The sequence below is a fragment of the Eptesicus fuscus genome, chromosome 11 (assembly GCF_027574615.1).
Source record: "Eptesicus fuscus isolate TK198812 chromosome 11, DD_ASM_mEF_20220401, whole genome shotgun sequence".
Lineage (NCBI taxonomy): Eukaryota > Metazoa > Chordata > Mammalia > Chiroptera > Vespertilionidae > Eptesicus > Eptesicus fuscus.
In genome coordinates, this window is record NC_072483.1 from 40,269,958 (window position 1) to 40,278,079 (window position 8,122).

The window sequence follows — 8,122 nt, forward strand, 5'->3', positions numbered from 1 at the left end:
TAATAAATCATCTAATTGATCAAGCCTAGATTACATGAATGCTGCTATTTTCTAGAGAGTGCTCTTTGGTATTTGTAAGGGGAATAGGACCCTGACTCTCCCCTAGGTTGGGATTCCCACAATATGAGAAAGGCATTTGGATGTTGAACTGCCAAAAATAGTGAATGTCCACTCTATCCTTGAAGCAGTCCACCTTAAATATTGTTTTTCTTGGCCAAGACTTTGATCTGTATTGGACAGCCTGAGTTCAAGACTATATTTGCTGACAACTACCTGGAGTGCTGCTTGTCTATGTTGCCAATTAAATAAAGACCCATATGCTTTAACAGACAGTTGAATTGGTAGTAGGATTGATATCCTCTTGTGAAAATTGAGTTGCCTAATATAGACACATGGCTGACAAGAAGGCCACCCCCGGTGCAAGGCAAACTGTGGGCGTACTCATAGTCATGGCCAAAAGTCCATTTAAAAAAGTGATTATAATTTAATCTAATACACAGACAAAGGGAACATTTTTGGCCCAGGTAACAAAACCGTAATAATATTAGCCGGGAAAATTTTAAGAAAGGTATAAACAATGCCACCTTAGCCATAAAACAATTTTTAGTAAAGGTCCTATAGAAGAGATTGCCTAACCTTGAGAATTGCTACAGAGCATTGCTACTATCTGGTATACTTTTCAAAAAAGGATATTTGAGAAATATACTCCAGGATAACTAAAAGGAAACTTCCATGAAATTTTTTCTTTTGAAAAATATGTATGTGAAAAAATTTTGTTAAAATGTTATTTTTAATAGATAACATGGTCATGTGGTTCAAAAATAGTGGAGTATGAAATCTCCTCCTATCCCATCTGACCAGTGATCTCTCCACCATAGTTAAGCACTTAAATTGTTTTTTGTATTTCCTTCCAGAGTTACTTTTATGCAAATATAAACAAATGTACATATATGTAGTTTTGTTTACCCCCTTTTAAAAAACACACAAGTAGCATACTATATTCACTTTTCTAGACTTTGTTTCTTTTTAAACTTGATATTGGAGATTGTTATATAGGAGTAAGTAAAAAACTTTCCCATTATTTTTCTTTTAAATAGCATCCTATTATGTTGATGTATCATAATGTTTAAAAACCTAGTACTTTTTAGAAAGATATTTGAGTTGTTTCCTATCTTTTGCTATTCTATACAATGTTATAAGTCAATATCTGCATAAATTATTTTGCACATATGTAAGTCTATGTGTAGACTGTATCCACGGAAGTGGAATTGTTGAGTCAATGGGCGTATGCATTGTAAATCTGATAATTATTGCTAAATTATACCACTTAATCCTTTCACCAGTGTTATATGAGGTCCTCTATTTTCCTAGTCTCTCCAGCAGTGATTTCATTACAATTTTGAATTAAAAAAATCTGTTAGATTAAAGTGGTATCTGAGTATAGTTTAATATATTTAATTGGTTCATCTTGCCTTGGGTGAGGTTGGGAAATTTGCATATTTAAAAACCATTTTTATTTTCTTTGGAACTTATCTGATCTTATCTTTTGCTCTTTTTGCCTTTGGGTATGGATCTTTTTCTTACCAATTTTAATAAGCTCTTTATGAATTTGTGAGATTAATCATTTGTGTATGATATGAGATACAAGTATTTTTTAACCTGTTTGTCATCATCTAATGACTTTGCTTATGGTATTTGTGCACCATTGAAAATATTTATTTTTTAATTTTAATTTTTCCTCTGGCTTCTGGATTTTGAGTCATGGTACTATTATGGCTTATGGTTTTAAATCTTTGATAATTTTTAAATTTATGTAGGTGTACAGTGTGAAGTGTGATATATATGTTGATCAAGTGATCACCATCTCCCAAGACTATCAAATAGTCTATCTTGTCCTTTCTACCTTTAGATACCTACATTTAAAATATACAAAAATTATTCAATATATTTTGGACTTATGTCTGGATTTTTCATTCTATTTCATTGGTATGTTGGTCTATTTATGCATTAATGCTATATTTTAAAAATTATTGAGATATTAAGGTAATGCCAATAGCTATCTATACTAATAAAAGCCTAGGTGGTCCTCGTGCCCCTTGTGTGATGCCCTCACGTCATCACAAGGTGGCTGCCACAAGATGGCCGCCCTCACATCATCACAAGATGGCTGGCAGGGGAGGGCAGTTGGGGGCAAAAAGGCCAGCAGGGGAGGGCAGTTATGGGCAATCGGGCCTGCAGGGGAGGGCAGGTGGGGGCGTTCGGGCCGGCAGGGGAGCGGTTAAAGGGTGATCAGGCTGGCAGGCAGGTGAGCGGTTAGGAGCCAGCAGTCCTGGATTGTGAGAGGGATGTCTGATATCCCTTGAGGGGTCCCAGATTGGAGAGGTTGCAGGCCGGGCTGAAGGACCTCCCCCTCCCCCATGCATGAATTTTGTGCACCGGGCCTCTAGTTTTGAATAAAACTCGAAGTGATTTAACACAGTAAAAGTCTGGCCCTAGCTGGTTTGGCTCAGTGGACAGAGTGTTGGTTTGCAGACTGAAGGGTCCCGGGTTTGATTTTGGTCAAGGGCACATGCCCAGGTTGTGGGCTTGATCCCCAGTAGGGAGAGTGCAGGAGGCAGCCAATCAGTGATTCTCTCTCATCATTGATATTTCTCTCTCTCTCTCCCTCTCCCTTCCTCTCTGAAATCAATAAACATATATTAAAAAAATAACAACAAAGTAAAAGTCTGTTTCTCACTCTCGTAATAATTCAATCAAGCTAGTCCTGTCAGTGAATGGCTTTCCTCTATTGACCTTGCATTCAGAGACTCAGGCTTTTGGCTCACCATTCCATAGATCCTTGTTGTCATCTGCATCTAATCAGGAGAAAGATACAAAGAATGTGACAAAACAACATCTCTGCTTTTTAAGTCTAGTCTGAGAAGTGACACACAGCACTTCTGCTAATATTCATTGGTGAGAACTAGTCATGTCATATATATATATCCTATCTAATAAAAGAGTAATATGCAAATTAACCATCACCCCTCTATACCCACAAGCCACGCCCACCAGCCAATCAGGAGCGAGTATGCAAATTAACCCAACCAAGATGGCTGCGGCCACGGAGAGAGCAGGAGGGAGGCTTGGGTTTCCCCAGCAATGGAGGAAGCCAAGCTTTCCTCACACCCTGGCTGGCCCAGGCCTCCACTTAAGGCTACAAAGTTTCAATTATAGAAGATAAAATAAATCCCAACAAAAATGGCGACAGCCACGGAGCTGGAGAAAGCAGGAGGCTAGGGTTACTCCCGGCGATGGAGGAAGCCAAGCTTCTGTAGCCCTGGTGTGCTTTGGCCTCTGCTTAAGGCTACAAAGTTTCCATTATAGAAGATAAATAAATCCCAACAGAAATGGCTGCCATCATGGAGCAAGCAGAAGGCTTGGCTCTGCTCCAGGCTACAAAGTTTCAATTGTAGAAGATAAATAAATCCCAGATACCAGGGCCTCCGCTTCGGTCACCAGGAGGTGTGGCTGGCCTGCAAACCACCGCAGGCCCCTTGCCCAGGCTGCCCCATGCCCCAAGGGAACCCCCCACCCTGATCCAGGACACCCTTCAGGGCAGACCAGCTGGCCCCCACCCATGCACCAGGCCTCTATCCTATATAATAAAAGAGTAATATGCAGATTGACCATCACTCCAACACACAAGACACAAGATGGCTGCCCCCATGTGGTCAAAGATCCTGCCCCCATGTGGACACAAGATGGCCACCACAAGATGGCCAGCAGGGGAGGGCAGTTGGAGGGACCAGGCCTGCAAGGGAGGGCAGTTGGGGACGATCAAGCCTGCAGGGGAGGGCAGTTAGGGGTGACCAGGCCAGTAGAGGAGGGAAGTTGGGGGCAAACAGGCTGGCAGGGGAGCAGTTAGACATCAATCAGGCTGGCAGGGGAGTGGTTAGGGGGTGATCAGGCTAGCAGGCAGAAGCGGTTAGGGGCAATCAGGAAGGCAGGCAGGCGAGCAGTTGGGAGCCAGCAGTCCTGGATTGTGATCGGGCCTAAATGGGCAGTTGGACATCCCTCGAGGGGTCCCAGATTGGAGAGGGTGCAGGCTGAGCTGAGGGACACCCCCACCCCCCGTGCATGAATTTCGTGCACCGGGCCTCTCTCTCTCTCTCTCTCTCTCTCTCTCTCTCTCTCTCTCTATATATATATATATATATATATATATATATATATATATATACATATATACTAGAGGCCCGGTGCACGAAATTCATGCACGGAGGGGTGGGGATACCTTAGCCAGGCCTGCATCCTCTCACAATCCGGGATCCCTTGGACATCCCTCTTGCAATCCCGAACCTCTGGCTCCTAACCGCTCACCTGCTTGCCTGCCTGATTGCCCCTAACCACTCTGCCTGCCTGCCTGATCTCCCCTAACTGCTCGCCTGCCTGCCTGATCACCCCTAACTACTCTGCCTGCCTGCCTTATTGCTCATAACTGCTCACCTGCCTGCCTGCCTGATTGCCTCTAACTGCCTCTGCCTGCCTGATGGCCCCTAACCACTTGCCTGCCTGCCTGATCACCCCTAACCACTCGCCTGCCTGCCTGATCACCTCTAACCACTTGTCTGCCTTCCTGATGGCCCCTAACCACTCGCTTGCCTTCCTGATCACCCCTAACCACTCGCCTGCCTGCCTGATGGCTCCTAACCACTTGCTTGCCTGCCTGATGGCCCCTAACCACTCACCTGCCTGCCTGATCACCCCTAACCACTCGCCTGCCTGCCTGATGGCCCCTAACCACTCGCCTGCCTGCCTGATGGCCCCTAACCACTCGCCTGCCTGATCACCCCTAACCACTCATCTGCCTGCCTGATCACCCCTAACCACTCGCCTGCCTGCCTGATGGCTCCTAACCACTTGCTTGCCTGCCTGATGGCCCCTAACCACTCATCTGCCTGCCTGATCACCCCTAACCACTCGCCTGCCTGCCTGATGGCTCCTAACCACTTGCTTGCCTGCCTGATGGCCCCTAACCACTCGCTTGCCTGCCTGATCACCCCTAACCACTCGCCTGCCTGCCTGATGGCCCCTAACCACTTGTCTGCCTGCCTGATGGCCCCTAACCACTCGCCTGCCTGATCACCCCTAACCACTCATCTGCCTGCCTGATGGCCCCTAACCACTCATCTGCCTGCCTGATGGCCCCTAACCACTTGTCTGCCTGCCTGATGGCCCCTAACCACTTGCCTGCCTGATCACCCCTAACCACTCATCTGCCTGCCTGATGGCCCCTAACCACTTGTCTGCCTGCCTGATGGCCCCTAACCACTCGCTTGCCTGCCTGATGGCCCCTAACCACTTGTCTGCCTGCCTGATCACCCCTAACCCCCCTGCCTGCCTGATCACCCCTAACCACTCGTCTGCCTGCCTGATGGCCCCTAACCACTTGCCTGCCTGATCACCCCTAACCACTCACCTGCCTGCCTCATGTCCCCTAACCACTCATCTGCCTGCCTGATGGCTCCTAACCACTCGCCTACCTTCCTGATCACCCCTAACCACTTGTCTGCCTGCCTGATCTCCCCTAACTGCTCGCCTGCCTGCCTGATTGCCCCTAATCACTCTGCCTGCCTGCCTGATCGTCCCTAACCACCTCTGCCTCGGCCCCTGCTGTGGCAGCTTTGTCTGGAAGGATGTCTGGAATGACATCTGGAAGGTCGTTCGGCTGTCTGGTCTAATTAGCATATTATGCTTTTATTATTATAGATTTCTCATGTATGCAATTTCCAAATCTATATCTTTATATATTTTTCTAAGTATTGCTCAAATAATCTGCATTTTTATTTATTTATTTTTATTTATTTATTTTTTATAATAAATCTTTATTGTTCAGATTATTACAGGTGTTCCTCTTTTTTCCCCCTCCCCCCATAGCTCCCCTCCACCTGATTCCCCACCCTACCCCATACCCTTACCCCCCCGCCACTGTCTTCATCCATAGGTGTAAGATTTTTGTCCAATCTCTTCCTGCACCCCTCAGACCCCCTTCCCCCTGAGAATTGTCTGTCGCCTCCCTTTCTATGTCCCTGATTCTATTATATTCACCAGTCCATTCTGTTCTTCAGATTTTTTTATTCACTTGATTTTTAGATTCACTTGTTGGTAGGTATGTATTTGATGTCTTTTTGTTGTTCATAATTTTTACCTTTACCTTTTTTTTTTCTTCTTCCTCTTCTTAAAGAATACCCTTCAGCATTTCATGTAATCCTGGTTTGGTGGTGATGAACTCCTTTAGCTTTTTCTTGTCTGTGAAACTCTTTGTCTGACCTTCAATTCTGAATGATAGCTTTGCTGGGTAGAGTAATCTTGGTTGTAGGTTCTTGCTGTTCATCACTTTGAATATTTCTTGCTACTCCCGTCTGGCCTGCATAGTTTCTGTTGAGAAATCAGTTGACAGTTGTATGGGTACTCCCTTGTAGGTAACTAACTGTTTTTCTCTTGCTGCTTTCAAGATTCTCTCTTTGTCTTTTGCCCTTGGCATTTTAATTATGATGTGTCTTGGTGTGGTCCTCTTTGGATTCCTCTTGTTTGGGGTTCTGTGCGCTTCCTGGACTTGTAAGTCTATTTCTTTCACCAGGTGAGGGAAGTTTTCAGTCATTATTTCTTCAAATAGGTTTTTAGTATCTTGCTCTCTCTCTTCTTCTGGCACCCCAAAAATTCAGATGTTGGTACGCTTAAAGCCGTCCCAGAGGCTCCTTACGCTAGCCTCACACTTTTGGATTCTTCTTTCTTTCTGCCTCTCTGGTTGGGTGTTTTTTGCTTCATCATGTTCCAGATCTTTGGTTTGACTCTTGGGGTACGGTGATCTACAGTTAAGTTTCTGTATATTCTTTATTTCAGACAGTGTATGCATAATTTCTGTCTGGCCCTTTTCCATTTTTTTGACGCCCGCCATGTTCCGTGCTCTGCGGCCTTTTGCTGATGCCCACCATGTTCTGTGCACGCCCCCTGGTGGTCAGTGCACGTCATAATGACTGGTTGTTGGGTTGTTCGGTTGTTCCACTGTTTGGTCTATTTGCATATTAGGCTTTTATTATATAGGATACTATGATAAAGTTTAATTTGAAAATTAGGCAATTTCACAGATAGAACATTAGTTTTTACCCTAGACCTTAGCAACCTGAGCATATGATTTCTTTTCTTATTACCGGTAAGTCAAGAACTTTCACCTTTTTACTTACAGGAAGCACAGTACCGCTTCTCTTTGGCATATTTGAATTGGCAGCATTGCTATCCTTGAAATTTGGGATCATTATTAAGTAAAATGAGGCTTACTTGAATACAGCATTTTGATACTGTAACAGTTGATCTGATAACCAAGACAGCTACTAAGTGACTACAGTAGGGTAGCATATACAGCTTGGATACTGTGGGTAAAGGAATGATTCACACCCCAGGAGGGACAGATGAGATTGGCTGGAGATTTCATCACACCACTTAGAACAGTGTGCGATTTAAAACTTATGAATTATTTATTTCTGCAAATTTCCATTTAATATTTTCAGACCACATATGACCATGGGTAAGTGGAACCGTGGAAAGCAAAACCACAGATAAGAGGAAACAACTGTAGTTTATGACCCTAAAGTAGGATTTTGTCTTTTTTCAGCTGATTTATTACATCTCTTGAACTCATGCTCTTGGGTTACTTATCATAATGTTTCTCAATTAAGTTAAGTAGCTTAGATATTTGATCTTAAAATGCCATTGAGGAAGATAAAAAATGTCATGAAGTATGAAAAAGTTGTGAACACAATGTTATTAGAATGCTATGTGTGTGTTTTAACATGTCTAAGAGTCAAAGCAAAACACAGCAATAATCTATTTGGAGGAGCAGAGATACAGAGTTCATCAATGTCACCCCACTGATGGCAGGAGAAGAAAGGCCTTACACAGTCAACTGGCTGGAATTAAGGCCACATTGCCAGGATGAGAACATTTGCTGAAAATAATGGCATGTGAGATGAAATGATCATTTCCTTTTTGACAATTCTGGAGTTAGGATACATAGTGTGGGAGGTAAAAGGGTTGCAAAGAGGATTAGGTGTAAGAATAACAAGGCAGAGTGGGAGGATAA